We start from the raw sequence: 16634 nt of genomic DNA, 5'->3' as shown, positions 1-16634 counted from the left end.
CAGAGGACCCTTACTCTCTTGCCACCAGGAAGAAAGAGACTGGAGGGAATGGAAACAGGTCCCTGCTCAGAGCAGCAGGTGAATCCCCTCCTGGCCTCCCTCACCTTCCCAGTTGTCCCTACACAACAGATATGGGCCACTAGTAGTTGAGGGCCAGGTAATTGAGGAGGCAGATGAAGGCCCATTCAGGGAGTTGCCAAGGGGGAGTCAGTCAGCCCCACGCACTGTCACTGCCTCCATTAAGAAAAAAAAAAAAGGAGGGTAATTGTGGTAGGTGATTCCCTTCTGAGGGGAGCAAAGGGCCCAATATGCTGACTAGATCCATCGCATGGGGAAGTCTGCTGTCTCCCTGGGGCCCAGGTTACAGGTGCTACTAGGAAACTCCCTGGTCTGATACAGCCCTCTGATTATTACCTACTACTGGTTATGCAAGGTGTTAGCGTGAGGTTGCGGAGAGAAGTCCAAAGGTGATCAAAAGGGACTTCAGGGAACTGAGGTCATTGCTTGAAGGTTCAAGAGCACACAGGTAGTGTTTTCCTGAATCCCTTCAGTGGCAGGAAAGAATACTGAAAGGAACGGGAAAACACACCTAATTAACACGTGGCTCAGAGGCTTGTGTCATCGGTGGAATTTTGGTTTTTATGATCATTGGGAGGTTTACACAGCACCAGGCCTGCTCATGACAGATGGAGTTTGGCTTTCTAGAAAGGGGAAAAGGATTCTCACTTGTAAGTTGGCTGGGCTCATCAAGAAGACTTCAAACTAGATTCGAAGTGGGAAGGGGACAAAACAATGTCCACTAGTGATGAACCTAGGGGTGGCATGCCAATGTTGAGGGTGAAACTGATAGCTCAGCTCAAGTGCATCTACACCAATGCATGCAGCATGGGAAACAAACAGGAGGGGCTGGAAGCCATTGTGCAGCAGGATAGCTATGACTTGGTTGCCATCACAGAAACATGGTGGGATGACTCTCATGACAGGAGCGCTGCAATGGATAGCTATAAGCTCTTCACAAGGGGTAGTCAAGGAGGGAGTGGCGGTGGGGTGGCTTTGTATGTTAAGAAGTGTTTTGATTGTGTAGAGCTTAACAATTGTGAGGACAAGGCCGAGCACTTATGGGTAAGTATGAGGGGGAAGGCCGATGAGGCAGATATCCTGCTGGGAGTCTGTTACAGACCGCCCAACCAGGATGAAGAGGTAGATGAAGCATTCTGCAGGCAGCTGGCAGAAGTCTCACAATCGCCAGCCCTTGTTCTCATGGGGGACTTCAACTTACCAGTTGTCTGCTGGAAATACAACACAGCAGAGAGGAAACAGTCTAGGAGGTTCCTGGAGTGTGTGGAAGACAACTTCCTGAAACAGCTGGTAAGGGACCCTACCAGGGGTGGTGCCTCACTTGACCTACTGTTTACAAAGAAGGACTGGTGGGAAATGTGGTGGTCGGAGGCCATCTTGGGCTTAGTGACCATGAAACGCTAGAGTTCTTAATTCTTGGTCGAGTAAGGAGAGGGGTCAGCAAAACCATAACCATGGACTTTAAGAGGGCAGACTTTGTCCTGTTCAGGACACTGGTTGAGAGTCCCCTGGGAGACAGTCCTGAAGGGCAAAGGGGTCCAGGAAGTCTGGACATTCTTCAAGAAGGAAGTCTTGAAGGCACAGGAGCAGGCTGTCCCAGTGTGCCAGCAGACGAACCAGGAAGACAGCCAGCCTGGTTGAACACAGATCTTTTGCTAGAACTCAGGAAAAAAAAGGAGGGTTTACCACTTTTGTAAGAAGGAGCCGGCCACTCGAGAACAGTGTATCTTGTTAGGTCATGGAGAGGGAAAATTAGAGAGGCAAAAGCTGAACTAGAACTCAAGCTAGCCACTGTCATTAGAGACAACAAAAAATGTTTTTACAAGTACATTAACAACAGAAAGAGAGTTGAGGAGAATCTGTATCCTCTATTGGATGTGGAGGGGCACATTGCCACCAAGGATGAGGAAAAGGCTGAGGTACCTAATGCCTTCTTTGCCTCAGTCTTTAATAGTCAGGCAAGGAAATCAGCCCCGTGAGCTGGAAGAATGAGACGGATAGAAGAATAAACCCCCCATAATCCAGGAGGAAGCAGTTAATGACCTGCTACACCACCTGGACATTCAGAAGTCTATGGGGCTGGATGCGATCCACCTGAGAGTATTGAGGGAGCTGGTGGAGGAACTTGCCAAACCACTCTCCATGATTTATCAGAAGTCCTGGTTAACAGGGGAGGTCCCAGATGACTGAAGGCTTGCCAATGTGATGCCCATCTACAATAACGGCTGGAAAGAGGATCTGGGGAACTACAGGCTGCCAGCCTGACCTCGGTGCCAAGCAAGATTATGGAGCGGTTCATCTTGAGTGCGCTCACATGGCATGTGAAGGACAACCAGGGACTCAGGACCAGCCAGCATGGGTTCCTGAAAGGCAGGTCTTGCTTAACCAACCTGATCTGCTTCTATGACCAGGTGATCCACCTAGTCAATGAGGGGAAGGCTGTGGATGTCATCTAGCTGGACTTTAGTAAAGCCTTTGACACAGTCTCCCACACCATTCTCCTAGGAAAGCTGTTGGCTCACAGCATAGACAGCTACAGTCTAAGCTGGGTTAGAAACTGGCTGGATGGTTGACCACAGAGTTGTGGTGAATGGAGTTAAATCCACCTGGTGGCCAGTCACAAGTGGAGTCCCGCAGGGCTCAGTATTTGGATCAGTCTTGTTTAACATCTTTGTTGATGATTTGGATGAGGGGATTGAGTGCTCCCTCAGTAAGTTTGCAGATGACAGTAAATTGGGTGGGAGTGTTGATCTGCTTGAGGGTAGGAAGGCTCTGCAGAGGGATCTGGACAGGCTGGGTCAGTGGGCTGAGGTCAATTGTATGAAGTTTAACAAATCCAAGTGCTGTGTCCTGCACTTCGGTCACAACAGCTCCATGCAACACTACAGGCTTGGGGATGAGTGGCTGGAAAGCTGCCAGGCAGAAAAGGACCTGTGGGTGATGGCTGACAGCTGGCTGACCATGAGCCAGCGGTGTGCTCAGGTGGCCAAGAAGACCAACAGCATCCTGGCCTGTATCAGTGTGGTGAGTTAACCCTGGCCAAAATGCCATGTGCCCACCAAAGCCACTCTATCACTCCCCCTCCTTAACTGGACAGGAAAGAGGAGAGGAAAAAAAAATAACAACAGGCTTGTGGGGTTGAGATAAGGACAGGGAGATAGCTCAGCATTTACCGTCACGGGCAAAACAGACTCAACTGAAAGGAAATGTGATTTATTACCAATTAACTCAGAGAAGAGTAATGAGAAATAAAACCAAATCTTAAAACACCTTCCCCCCTCCCCTCCCTCCTTTCCCGGGCGTAACCTTGATCCCGATTTTCCTCCCTCCTCCCCGCAGCGGCACAGGGGGAAAACAGATAATGGGGGTTGGGGTCAGTTCATCACACTGTTGTTTTCTGCCGCTTCTTCCTCCTCAGGGGGAGGATTCCTCACACGTTTCCCCTGCTCCAATGTGGGGTCCCCCTCATGGGAGAAAGTCCTCCATGACTTTTCCAACGTGAGTCTTCCCACGGGTTCAGTCCTTCACAAACTGCTCCAGCGTGGGTCTCCTCCATGGTGTGCAGTCCTTCAGGAACCGACTGCTCCAGCATGAGCCCCCCTCATGGGGTCTCTGGCAGCAAACCTGCTCCAGCTTCTCTCTCTCCGCGGGCCACAGGTCCTGCCACGAGCCTGCTCCACTGCAGGCTTCCCATGGGGTCACAGCTTCCTTCAGGTATCCACCTACTCTGGCGTGGGGGCCCTCCACGGGGTGTAGGCAGTCATCTGCTCCACCGCCCATGGGCTGCAGGGGGACAGCCTGCTTCACTGTGGTCTTCACCACAGGCCGCATGGGAATCGCTGCTCCGGCGCCTGGAGCATCTCCTCCCCCTCCTTCTTCACTGACCTTGGTGTCTGCAGGATGTTTCTCTCACATATTCTCACTCCTCTCACTCGCAGCAGTTACTGCTGTGCAACAACTTTTTTCACTCTCTTAAATATGTTATCACAGGGGCAAAAAACGCTGTCGCTGATTGGCTCAGCCTTGGCCAGCGGCGGGTCCGTCTTAAAGCTGGCTGGCATTGGCTGCATCTGACATAGGGGAAACTTCTAGCAGCTTCGTACAGAAGCCACCCCTGTAACCCCCCACTACCAAAACCTTGCCATGCAGACCCGTTACAGTCAGAAACAGTGTGGCCAGCAGGAGCAGGGAAGCGATCATGCCCCTGTACTCAGCACTGGTGAGACTGCACCTCGAATACTGTGTGCAGATTTAGGCCCCTCACTCCAAGAATGACAGTGAGGTGCTGGAGCATGTCCAGAGAAGGGCAACAAAGCTGGTGAAGAGCCTAGGAAACAGGTCTTAAGAGGAGCAGCTGAGGAAACTAAGGTTGTTTAGTCTGGAGAAGAGAAGGCTGAGGGGACACCTTACTAGTCTCTGCAACTACCTGAAAGGAGGCTGTAGTGAGGTGGGTGTGGTCTCTTCTCCCAAGTAACAAGTGATAGGACTAGAGGAAATCGCCTCAAGTTGCACCAGGGGAAGTTTAGATTGGATATTAGGAAAAATATCTTCAAAGTAGTTGTCAAATATTGGAACAGGTTGCCCAGAGAGATGGTGGAGTCACCATCCCTGGAGATGTTCAAAAAAACATGTTGCTGTAACACTTCTAGACATGGTTTGGTGGGTATGGTGGTTATAGGTAGACGGTTGGACTTGATGATCTTAGAGCCCGGTTCCAAACTAATGATTCTATAATTCTATAATACAGATGGAATTGCCATGAACCATCTCTTCATTTAATCCTGGAACAGTATAGGGGAGTCAGGGGCAGAAGAAAACGTTTTAGCAGCAAGAACTTCTCTTCTGCTAGTACCTTGCGGTATCACTCACAAACAAGTTTCAGCTCCTTGGTGACTTGTATTCCCTTTTTATCTTTCAAAGTAGCATTCTGTTTTTCTGTCATGGGTGAATGTGGTGGTTTGGTGTCTGGCGGGGTTTTGGCGCGGTTTTGGTAGTGGGGGAGGGGGCTACAGAGGCAGCTCTTGTAAGAGGCTTCAAGAAGTTCCCCTGGCTCCAATTTCGGACCTGCCTCTGGCCAAGGCCAGACCAATGGCACCTCTGCAAATAACAACTTAAGAGTGAAAGAAGCCCTTGATTGTGTCTGTTTGTTCTGTTTGTGTTGGTGAGAGAAGAGGGATGGGAGAGATACAATGCTGCAGACACCCAGGTCAGTGAGCATGGAGAGGGGGAGGTGTCCCAGTACGAAGATTCCCCTGCTGCCCATGGTGGTGTGGCGTGCTGAGCCTTTGCCAAGCATGGAGGTCAATGGTGACCCAGAGGTTGACCTGCAGCCCACGGAGGGCCCCAGGCCGGAGGAGCAGGGACTGGGCCCGAAGCAGCCATGACTCCAAGCCAGCCTGCACTGGAGCAGCCCATTGGTGGGAGGGCGACAGCCCCAGGAGGGACCTGCGCTGGGGTAGTTTGTGGGGAGCTGTGGCCCCGCGGGAAGGACTCCCATTGGAACAGTGGGTGGAGTCGGCTGGTATTTAATGACATACAGGATGTTTCTGAGGAGGAAAGTGTCTTCTTCAGATCCCTGCTTCACTGAGGGTGGTAGGAGAAAGGAGGGGTGTCCCCATTTGAGCCTACCCAGCTGCCAACGAAAGTCCCAAGAAGGCACTTGCTCACCCCAATCCCATCCCCTGAGGGCTGGGGAGGAGAAAATGCAACCAAAAGGGCTGGAGGGTCGAGACAAAGGACAGGGAGGGACAGAGACCATTCACCAGTTACGGTCATGGAGAAAAAGACAGACTCGACTTTGGGACAACAACATCAATTTCATGAACAACCCCCACCAGCAAGGATAATGAGAAATAAAACCAGGTTTTAAATAAAGCACACCTTCCCCCAACCCCTCCCATCTTCCCGGGCTCAGCCGTCCTACCTCTCCCCCCCCACCAGCACAGGGGGCAGGGAATGGGGGTTAGAGTCCATCCGGCACAAGGTGTCTCTGCTGCTTCTTCCTCCTAAGGGAGAGGGGCCCTCGAGCCCTCCCCTGCCCCACCGCGGGGTCCCTCTCCCGGCAGACAGCCCTCCACCCACTGCTCCCATGCGAGTCCTTCCCGCGGGGCCGCAGCTCCCCAGAACCGCCCCAGCGCGGGTCCCTCCCGGGGCTGCCGCCCTCCCACCGACGGGCAGCTCCAGCGCGGGCTGCCTCGGAGTCGCGGCTGCTTCGGGCCCGGTCCCTGCTCCTCCGGCCTGGGGCCCTCCGCGGGCTGCAGGCCAACCTCTGGGCCACCGCTGGGCTCCAGGGGCTGCAGGGGCTCAGCCGCCACCCCACCATGGGCTGCAGGGGAACCTCTGCTCGGGCACACCTCCCTCTCTCCTTCCTCACTGACCTGGGTGTCTGCAGGGTTGTCTCTCTCCCATTTTCCTTCTCTCACCCACCCACCAACACGAACAAGACAAAGAGAGGGCAATCATCCGCTCTTTCACCCCTAAATAGTTATTCGCAGAGGAGCCATTGGCCTGGCCTTGGCCAGAGGAGGGTCCGAAATTGGAGCTGGGGGCACTTCTAGAAGCCTCTTACAGGACCCACCTCTGTAGTCCCCTCCACCACTACCGAAACCATGCCCAAACCCTGCCAGACCACAACAGAAGAGAGCTTTGTATATGCTGCCTTCTGCTCAGCCTGCAGTGTGCTCAGGAAACTTTCTCCTTCGAATCTATTTCTCACAGCCTTTCCTTTAACATCATGTACTGCTCCCTTCCTGCCTGTCCCTGACAGATGCAAAACAAACTGCAGGAGTTTGCTGTCAGATTTTGAGGAAATTCCCCAATCTTCCTCCTATGACAGCACTACCATAAATAGGAATGATCTACGAAGTATTTTTAGTTACTAGACAGCTGGACACATTAGTCATCCTTTGTTCATTCTTTATTTTAATAGCCTGAATCTTCTATGGTTATGTATAACTCTTGTATCATTACAAGCTCTACTCTACCTGATTATTATCAAAATGGAAGATTTTATGATTTGTCTTCTAAATTAAACTATCTGCCTAGATTTGATCTAATACATACACTCTTCCATTGACAGTTCCAGACATAAAAATGGAAATTTTAAGCATTCTCAACTTTGTTTGGAAATGTTTAAAACTTAGATAGGAATACTGTGGCTCAGTTCACTAATAGTAAGAAAGTCAGATGTATCAGATGTACAACTTGAAATAACTATTTTAGGCCAATGAATTTTTGCTTTAAACGAAATTTCCTAGTCTTAATATTTTAGTTTAGACCTGAATTGTAAAGTTTATCTCTGGTATTTACAATTTATACATAATACTAATTCAGAGAGTAATACTTTGTTTTGCCTTGAATTCAGTTTATCACTGTAAGTATGGACAGGGCAGAATAGGAAAAAAAAAAAAAAGAGAGAAAAAAAAAGAGAGAAAATAAAGAGCCAGTTGTCACTTCTCACAAATATTATACAGCTCAAGATACAATACACACAATATCCTAAAATGATAAAATCTCTAGACAGACCCCAAAAGCCGTAAGCTCTTCTACCATTGACACCTAACTATTTAACCTTCTTTCACTACTTTTCTTCAGCCTCTTCCTCAGAATAATGGTTCTTACAGGAACATGATTGTAAATACTCTTTGCACTTCTTGCTGTACACAAATTAGGATGTGGTAATCAATGTGTCTTTCCTCAATGAGCTGTATTCTGCCCTTTTGACCTGACACAGCTTCCAGGTAGCTACTCAGTGTACTGACATACCTCGTTATCTTGACATGCTCCACATTCACATGCTATTTTTTCAGGTGAGCGTCAGTCCTGAAGTCACCTTTAACTGACTTTCAGATTGTCATTTTCTACCTATTGCTTAAGTACTTAACCCTTAGTTTTCCACACAGTTGAGTTCAAGTGCAATTTTGCTCCAGGAATCTATTCCCATAAAAATAGGTATTGCACAGTGGAGCTGAACCTTATTTAGTGTGTGCCCTTTGAAGTGTCATTTTGTCCTCAGATGTCAGTCTTCCTGAAGACAATTAACTCTCATTTTATCTTCTGAGAAGAAAAATATTTATTATATTCAAAACCAGAAGTCTGCAGCACATACTGAAAACTAATTCACAGAATCAATCTTGGAATGTTTCTTTTTTGTTCCCTTTAACATTTTATGTGGATTTATACAGTGTAGAAAGAAATGGGAAATCTAAAGAAGCAAAAAGACTTTGAAACAGAGTGAGGAATAAATCTGCACTAGAAGTTTCCTATGCATGAATGTGAAGCATAGAAGTAAAACTGTCCAGCTACAGATTCACTATGTAATATATCCATTCTCAAACCACAATATGATTGTATGCAAAGTACTCTCAGAGAGTTCATGAAAACAAATCCTGCCAGCCAGCAGACTTTACTTGTGTCAAGTAACATTTTGTCAATTGCTGAAGGCAGCTTCTAGTCAGAGGAACTGGCATCTGCGAATATAAGCTTCAGGTTCCTGAAGGAAGATGCAGTGAGACATAACAGCAGCAGAGATCAGAGCACCAGGTTTCTGGTTTGGGGTAGGAAGTGAAGGTGTGTCATTAGGAGTGATAAAAAGACTGATGTTAGCCCAGGTAGTAACAGCCAAAGCAGTATGTGGTGGCATCAAAACTTGTCAAAGGATGTCAGAAACCATATAGAGCCTTGTAACCTTTCTAACCCTCTCCTCCACCCACCCTCCAGGAGGTCTGAAGCTTGAAATGCATTCATCTCTCTAATACTAGTATTGGAAGAGAAGGAAAAAAGGATTCAGAAAAACGGTGATACACTTGCCAGCCATTGGTCACTCATCTCAATAAAATGAAGCAACATAAAATGAAAAGCATTAGAATTGGCACACAAAATGGTCGAAAACTCATAAAGGATCTCCCCACAAATGTTACATTAAAAGTTTTCTTGTTTACATTAACTACATGCCTTAGAGTGTTCTGTTAACTTTATTCTTTCAAAGACTCTAGACCAAAATGCTCGAATTATTTTGAACACAGAATAGGTAACTGTTACTTGTATAAAAGGTAGTATAAGCCTTTCATCTTCCTTCCTCACAGCATGCTGAAAAAATGCATCAAAACACAACTACTGCCAAAATAAATTGAGAGCAAATACATACACACTACTGCAGCTTCATTAAAAGTTCCTAAAAGTATCTGTGCCTACAGAGAGGAGCTGACATTATCCTGAAGGCAAAAAAGTTCCAACATTTTCTTGAGTTTGCCTCTTTCTTTCAACTTCATTTGTAAATCCACTCACCTGGAACACAAAAGAAAAAAATAATTATTTAAATCTGGGCTTAAAAAAAAAAAGCGTGAATCTGTAGACAAAAAAGAAGATAAAGTAGATGGAGGTAAAACAGATGAAAAAGTAATTTTATTATTAAATTTTCAAAGAATTAATAAGTGAGTAACTTCTACTTTAATAATTATTGACATTTAATATTTGATGAATAATTAAATGATAAATCAATAATATTTAGTTATTGATGTACCAGATAAAAACCATTATACTACTGAAGATGCTTCTGGATCTGCAAGGAAGAGCAACACCGTATAACTTCATGATGGAATAAGAAAGGCTCCTGCACCTATTGCACCACACTTAAGGTGCTTTAAACTTGGCAGTGTTAAGGGTCCTCCACCTGCAACTCAGTAGCCTGCCTTTCATTTGCAACCTTGTGATCTCTCATCTCCCCACCCTGAGGCTGCTGTATAGTGACATTACCCTGGTGTTCCACATACTCTTACCGTCATGGCCTGGCAGTGGCCTAGCCTGAATCATTGTCATGCTGGAGGATTTCTTACAGAAAATAATTGCCACTGATGTTAAATCACCTTGTTGTTTGCCTGTCTCTTCACATTTTTGCTTTAGTCTATAACTCTGTGCTAAGATCCCTTCAATGTATGCCTTTAATAGGCTTTAAGCCTATTGTATTGTAGGTACATGGCAAGCTTTTGGTAGTGGAGCTGCTGCAGGGGTGGCATGAGTTGAGTCTGTTTTAGGCATGATGGTAACTGGTAACAGTCTCCCTATCTTTATCTTGACCCACAAGTTTCTCATCCTATTGTCTCCCCGTGTCCTGTTGAGGAGAGGCAGTGAGTGAGCAGCTGGATGGTATTTGGCTGCTGCTAAAGTTAATCTATAAAATCATATTACAAGAAAGCCTAAAGATAAAAATAAAATAAAGGTCTTTTTAGTATCTGTTATTACCCAGTAGTATACCTAGACAGAATTTAATGACCAGTTAATATGCAGTACCCAACCCTAATTAGGTATGGTCCAACCAATGCCACCAGAATTGTAAACAGAAACTACCAATGGGGAGCTTGAGTGGGTCTCAAACAAAAAGGCAATTGTACTAGTGAGAAGGCATCATGACTACATTCTGTGCTGGACAAGATGCCCAAAGAAGGAGACTTGTCTGAGGTGCCCATTGTTCTTCATGGCTGGGCACTGGGGAGAATTTTTCCCTTTTCTTTCTCTTCCTTTTATTACTTTTTTTTTGTTTGCTTGTTTGTTTGTCCACTCAGCCTTGGGTGCCTGAAATTGATGCACACTCCAAAAAGGAAACTGTGCACCTATAAGCCTCTCCCAGTTTTGTCCTCCACACCATATGTAACTGAGTCTTGTTGGTTGTGCAAAGATTAATAGGAAATGGAATAAGAAAACCATGTCATAGTGCTCCTCCACGAATTATTTGCAGTTAAAACTGTGTTAATCCTGAACTGGCACTCAGGAGTGAAAGGATGAGTCAATAAATCAGTTTTTATTGGAAGATTAGTTTAGAAAATAAGCATAAGGATATTTTTTTTTCCCTTGGATTTCTGCTCTGAGTTGAACAAAGACCTTACATTTCATGTTAAAAAATAAAGTGGTTCACAGGTAGGTTCAGTTTGAGTGTCTGGAAGACTGTTAACAGATTAAAAAACACCAAAAAATTTAAAAAATCCCCACTCAGTCTGTATTTCAATCTTTCACAGAATATTTGAGTCACTGTTTTAATCAACAACTCTATTAAAAATATATGCTGTTTTTAAGAACACCTGTGGGAAATAAAACTACAGCTAAAAGAAGAAAATATTTAATAATGGAAATAATTAATCTCTTGAAAAATGAACAAGCCACTATGATGAATAGGTAAAAAATCCACAGGGGAATACTATGCAGAAGTAATCATATATCACGATGTAATAAGGATACTTTTTGATGATCATAGCAATAAGTTTGAAAAATACAGTATCAATTAAGCAAGAATGCAGTCTATAGGCATGTTTTCTACCAATTAAGTAAAAACTGGAGGTGTTTCGAGTTCTGAATCATAAAAGAAAAATTGAGTAGGAAATGATAGGTCTAATCCAAGAACCTGGCAGTGTTCATAAATATTAAATTATAAGAAACAACTGGCTGAAGGACAGAGCTCAGAGAGCTGTGATCAGTGGTGCTGAGTCTAGTTGCAGGCCTGTGACTAGCGGTGTTCCACAGGGGTCAGTACTGGGTCCAGTCTTACTCAACATATTCATCAATGACCTGGATGAAGGGACAGAGTGCACCCTCAGCAAGTTTGCCGATGATACAAAACTGGGAGGAGTGGCTGACATACCAGAAGGCTGCGCTGCCATTCAGTGAGACCTGGACAGGCTGGAGAGCTGGGCAGAGAGGAACTTAATGAGGTTCAACAAGGGCAATTGTAAGGTACTGCACCTGGGGAGGAATAACCTCATGCACCAGTACAGGTTGGGGTTCGACCTGCTGGAGAGGAGCCCTGCAGAGAAGGACCTGGGAGTTGTGGTAGACAACAAGTTGGCCATGAGCCAGCAATATGCCCTTGTGGCCAAGAAGGCCAACGGCATCCTAGGGTGCATTAAGAAGAGTGTGGCCAACAGGTCTAAGGATGTCATCCTCCCCCTCTACTCTGCCCTGGTGAGGCCACATCTGGAGCACTGTGTTCGGTTCTGGGCCCCTCAGTTCAAGAGAGCAAGAAACTACTGGAGAGAGTCCAGCAGAAGGCTATGAAGATGATTAGGGGACTGGAGCATCTCTTCTAGGAGGAAAGGCTGAGAGACCTGGGGCTTTTTAGCCTGAAGAAGAGAAGACTGAGAAAGGACCTTATCAACTCTTATAAATATCTAAAGGGCAGGTTTCAAGAGGATGGAGCCAGGCTCTTTTCAGTGGTGCCCAGTGGCAGGACAAGGGGCAATGGGCACAAACGGTAGCACAGGAAGTTCCGCCTCAACATGAGGAACTTTTGACTTTCAGGATGGCAGAGCACTGGAACAGGCCGCCTAGGGACATTGTGGAGTCTCCTTCCCTGGAGATATTCAAAACTCCTACCATTCTGTGATTCTGTGAAACAAAATTTTCAGCCTTACCTGATAATAAGTTTTGTATGTGGGGTAAAGAACAATAACTTGTACAATAAATATTATTTTCACAGTAAGACAAATTAAGCAAGATACAAATCCAAGAATCCTTAACTAAAAATTCCAGTTACAAGCTTTCATGTGTCATTGCAATGATCCCTTTCATGCACCTACGTGAGTGTTATTGGTCAGGGTGAATTTATTGGCACTTAAGGGAAATATGATATGCTCTCCCATTGTTAGAACTAGCCAATATAGAATGCAAAGTCCTTGTTATGTAACAATGGAAATGTTATGCCACTTCAAGATCTGCTGTGCACATCCATATGGATCATGCTTGTCTCCAGTACAGATCGTGTTAAAGATGACCTGCAGAAAATAAGATCAGTGTTTCATGATGCCATGTTAGCTCCTTTTTTTTTTCCCTCATAATTAATTATACCATCAAATAAAGCAGTTAGCTACTAATAAATTAAACTATTGCTATAAATTATTATAATTTATCTGGGTAGAATTGTGTGGTATAACCATAATTTTATACAGATAGCAGTTAGAAGTAGCAAGCAAGTTGATATTCTGGGTGGAATGAAACATATATGACCTTGGCATAATTATATAGTGTAGGGGAAGACAGAATTCTTGAAAGTAGCAACACCAAATGAAGGTATAATATAATAAGAAAAGGGGTATATGGTGACACAAGAGGCCTAAGGCTATAAAAAAAAGTCATCAAATATCAATTACTGATACTAAAAGAATTACAGATTTGCAGTTTATGCAAGGCACTGAATATATGATAAATTCAGATGTGGTATGAACCATAGAAGACATAAAATATATTAGTGCCTTACTTAAAGGTTACTTAAAAAGTGACCACAAACAAAACATAGATTAAGGAGAAAGAAACTGTAAATGTAAATGTCATACTCCTTTCTCGGCTAAGAAAAAGAGACCCCATCATCAACATTATATTTCTCCCAGCAAAGAACTTGGGACACCAACTCACTCTAAATCCCCTCCCCAGCTGAATCCAATGACTTTTAGACATGAAAATCATAGGAAAGCATAACATCAAAGAAAGGGATGGATAGTAGAAAGCTTGTATCAGTTTAACCTCTCTATAATTTGAAAAATTGTTACTATCATTGTAACTAAACTAATAATATTTCTTTGATTCGACTTTGAGTTAATTTTAACTCTTTAGTTAGAATAAAAGTAAATTTTAATTAGATTTTAATTAGCTTAACAGTAAATTCATGGCTTAGCAAATAAGGTGTAGTCCTCATGCCTCACAAAAGAATTTTGAGTGTAATAGCTGACGGATTTGACACAGGATTTATGAGATCTCTTCCTCTTTGAGCACTGGTTGCACTGCAGGTGGAATGCGATTATCTGTCTTACACACTACTAAACATCTATGCTTAAGTAATCAACACTTTTCCTGTCAATAAATGCTTGTGTTGTCTGCCATTACTCTTCAGATTCACAATTACCAGGAGCTGATTTCATTTGAATGTTCAGTTTAATTCATTCAGTGCTGAACTAATTTATAACTGTCATTTGTCACTTTTTGCACTATTCTGGTTCTTATTTATTGTTTATCCTCATAGCTGACTTTTATGTCACAGAAGTATTCCTGTCAGCAAACTTTTGTTTGCCGTTTCCCACTTTGAAGATGCTCTGTGCCTTTGAAGGTTTTTTGAAATGGCTTTTGCACATTTTACTTTAGACATCTAAAATATGATTAGCTTATATATATGTATATACACACAGAAATTAAAGTTCCCTTTATAGCCAGGAAAGTGAAATTAGGATATAATTGATTCACTGGTCTATGTTAAACTTCTTTATTAGGATGAGATGAAGTGTTCTAGAAGTCACCGTTTCTCTAAGTTGATTATAAAGGCAGTGTAGGCGACTAGTTGATTAAAGTCTACTTTTAATCAAACAAGTCCCATGCTTACCAGTTATCCATAGGTTTGACTATAATCTTAATATATTTTAACTCGCTTTGTACAAGAAACAGCATGATTTTAACAATTTCAACTCCTTTCCCCCAAACTTTGAAATAGTCACATCCATTTTTGAACACATATATGCTCTATTTTACATACACAACTTTCTATTTTTATGACATATGGATGCATACTGCTATTAATGTTTGCAGATCACTGGCTGTGTTGAGTCCTGGCATGATAGACAAGAAAAATTATGTATTAGTAGACTAGAAGAATGTCCTTCACTTTGAGGAGCACAGATATACAATGCCTTAAATTTTTCATTGTATTGTTTGCAGCTAGGCTGTAATATCTTCAGGAATCCAAGATCCCCATTCCTTTCAGATGGCCTCTGTTCTAAGTTATTCCTGTGAACCTGTTTTGCAGATACCTTCTCATTTCTTAGCTTTCTCCTTGTACATTTGAGAAAGACACGCCTGAGTCAGAAGTATTTATGGTTTTCCTTTATATTTAATCTCTCTCTTCTTCTGGCTTCTGACCTGCTTATTCAACACCTTATTTATTTATTTATTCCAAGAAACCTGTAGCTTGCTAGGTCACAAGATCATGCATACAAGTTGGAGAAAAACAACTTTTTCCATAGACTTCAGTCATACCACTGTACCAACCTGCTGCTGACTGAACAGAAATTATCCAGCCACACTGTTGGTCTGGGGCTTTTGGTAGAAAGGAGCTAAGGACCAGGTAAGTGTACTCCACAGAATCAAAACTGGTATTAGCTGTCTATGCGTGGACAACTGAATGAATCCAAGGGGTTCACTTTAGGGAGAGCTGAACTGCTCCTTAGACTTCATTGCTGTGTTCTCCAGGCATTCTAGTATCACTTGAGGTGCCCCAGGGTATCTCTCCTGGTCTCCAGCTGTTGTTGCAGAAAGGCATGGATCTCCCATAAGTCCTATCTCATACCTCTGAGCACCCTGTGGATGTCTTGAACAACTTTGGGTATCTTAACACAAGATTAACATGTAGGCAACTTAATTTAGGGATTCAGACTAGACCCAAAACTCCTTCTCAGTGTCCAGAACAGTATAATCCACGAAAGTATAATAAATTTACACATTTTCAGCTTATACACTATAATAATTATTTGGGGTAAGTGCAGTTCAAATATCTGATTAGTTGAGAAAAAAGTTTTGAACAATTTTTGTCTTTTTAATATCTCCTATGAAAATATCTTCAGATCCATTTATGTTACAATTCTTTTATTTGTTGTGAAGTGGGAAGATAAACTAAAACTTTCATCCACATCTAATACCACTTCTGAATCCCTGAAATCAGTAAAAGCTTTGCTTTGCTGCATATATATTCATATAAAATTTTGAACATTAAAATGCTATATTATCTTCATTCTGAATTTCTGTTTTACAGTAAGAAGGACAGATATCGAAGGAAGCCGTGTAACTTTTCATTCATGAACCAAAAAGTTAAAGACCTTGCAAGATTTCCTTCCTGAGGAAAACTTTGCTATCAAAACTGGGTAGCACTTTCAAATGGCCCCTATAAGAGCAAAAGAAAAGCAATGCAACATTATTCAGGGACTGAAATTTCTGAAATGGCAAAAAAAGGATTAAAAGCAGAAGGATTTAAAAAGTCTATTTGACTAATATTCTAAACATGCTTGTTTAAAAATAATAAGAAAAATAAATCTCAGCTCAAGGATACTGAAAAAATATCCTAAGTGCTTCTGTCTTTTGGTTTTTTTTGGGGGGGGGGGGTTTAGCAGTGATGATGCAGAGTAAAATCAATACTGTTACCAGGACAGTAGCTGAAGGACAGGGAAAGCTGTTATTGAGAGAAGATAGTAGGAGTCAACTTCTAGGTATTATTTCTCTTTCTAAGATGAATTTGATATAATATTAAGCAAAAACATTAGGGGCAGACTTCAGCCTTATTGACAAAGCTGTTGTACAGCTCTGAGTAAGCATCTGAATTAACAAACATATATGTGAAAAGGAATGGACAAGAAAATGTCTCAGGGGCTTTAGAGAAGCAGTCATCAGTAGTATGTGTTCTTGCTCGAATAGGAAAGCTAAAGAGCAAAAATGCTTCATTCTGCATTTTTTCTCTCAATAGAGGTTCATAACACATACAATCATGCTAAACCTTTATTGTTTATTTTTATTCAGTTTTAAAAACATCTATAAGTGTC

Source organism: Leptosomus discolor, chromosome 1, assembly GCF_034619465.1.
Source record: "Leptosomus discolor isolate bLepDis1 chromosome 1, bLepDis1.hap2, whole genome shotgun sequence".
In the NCBI taxonomy this organism is placed as follows: Eukaryota; Metazoa; Chordata; class Aves; order Leptosomiformes; family Leptosomidae; genus Leptosomus; species Leptosomus discolor.
This window is presented reverse-complemented; position numbering follows the sequence as displayed.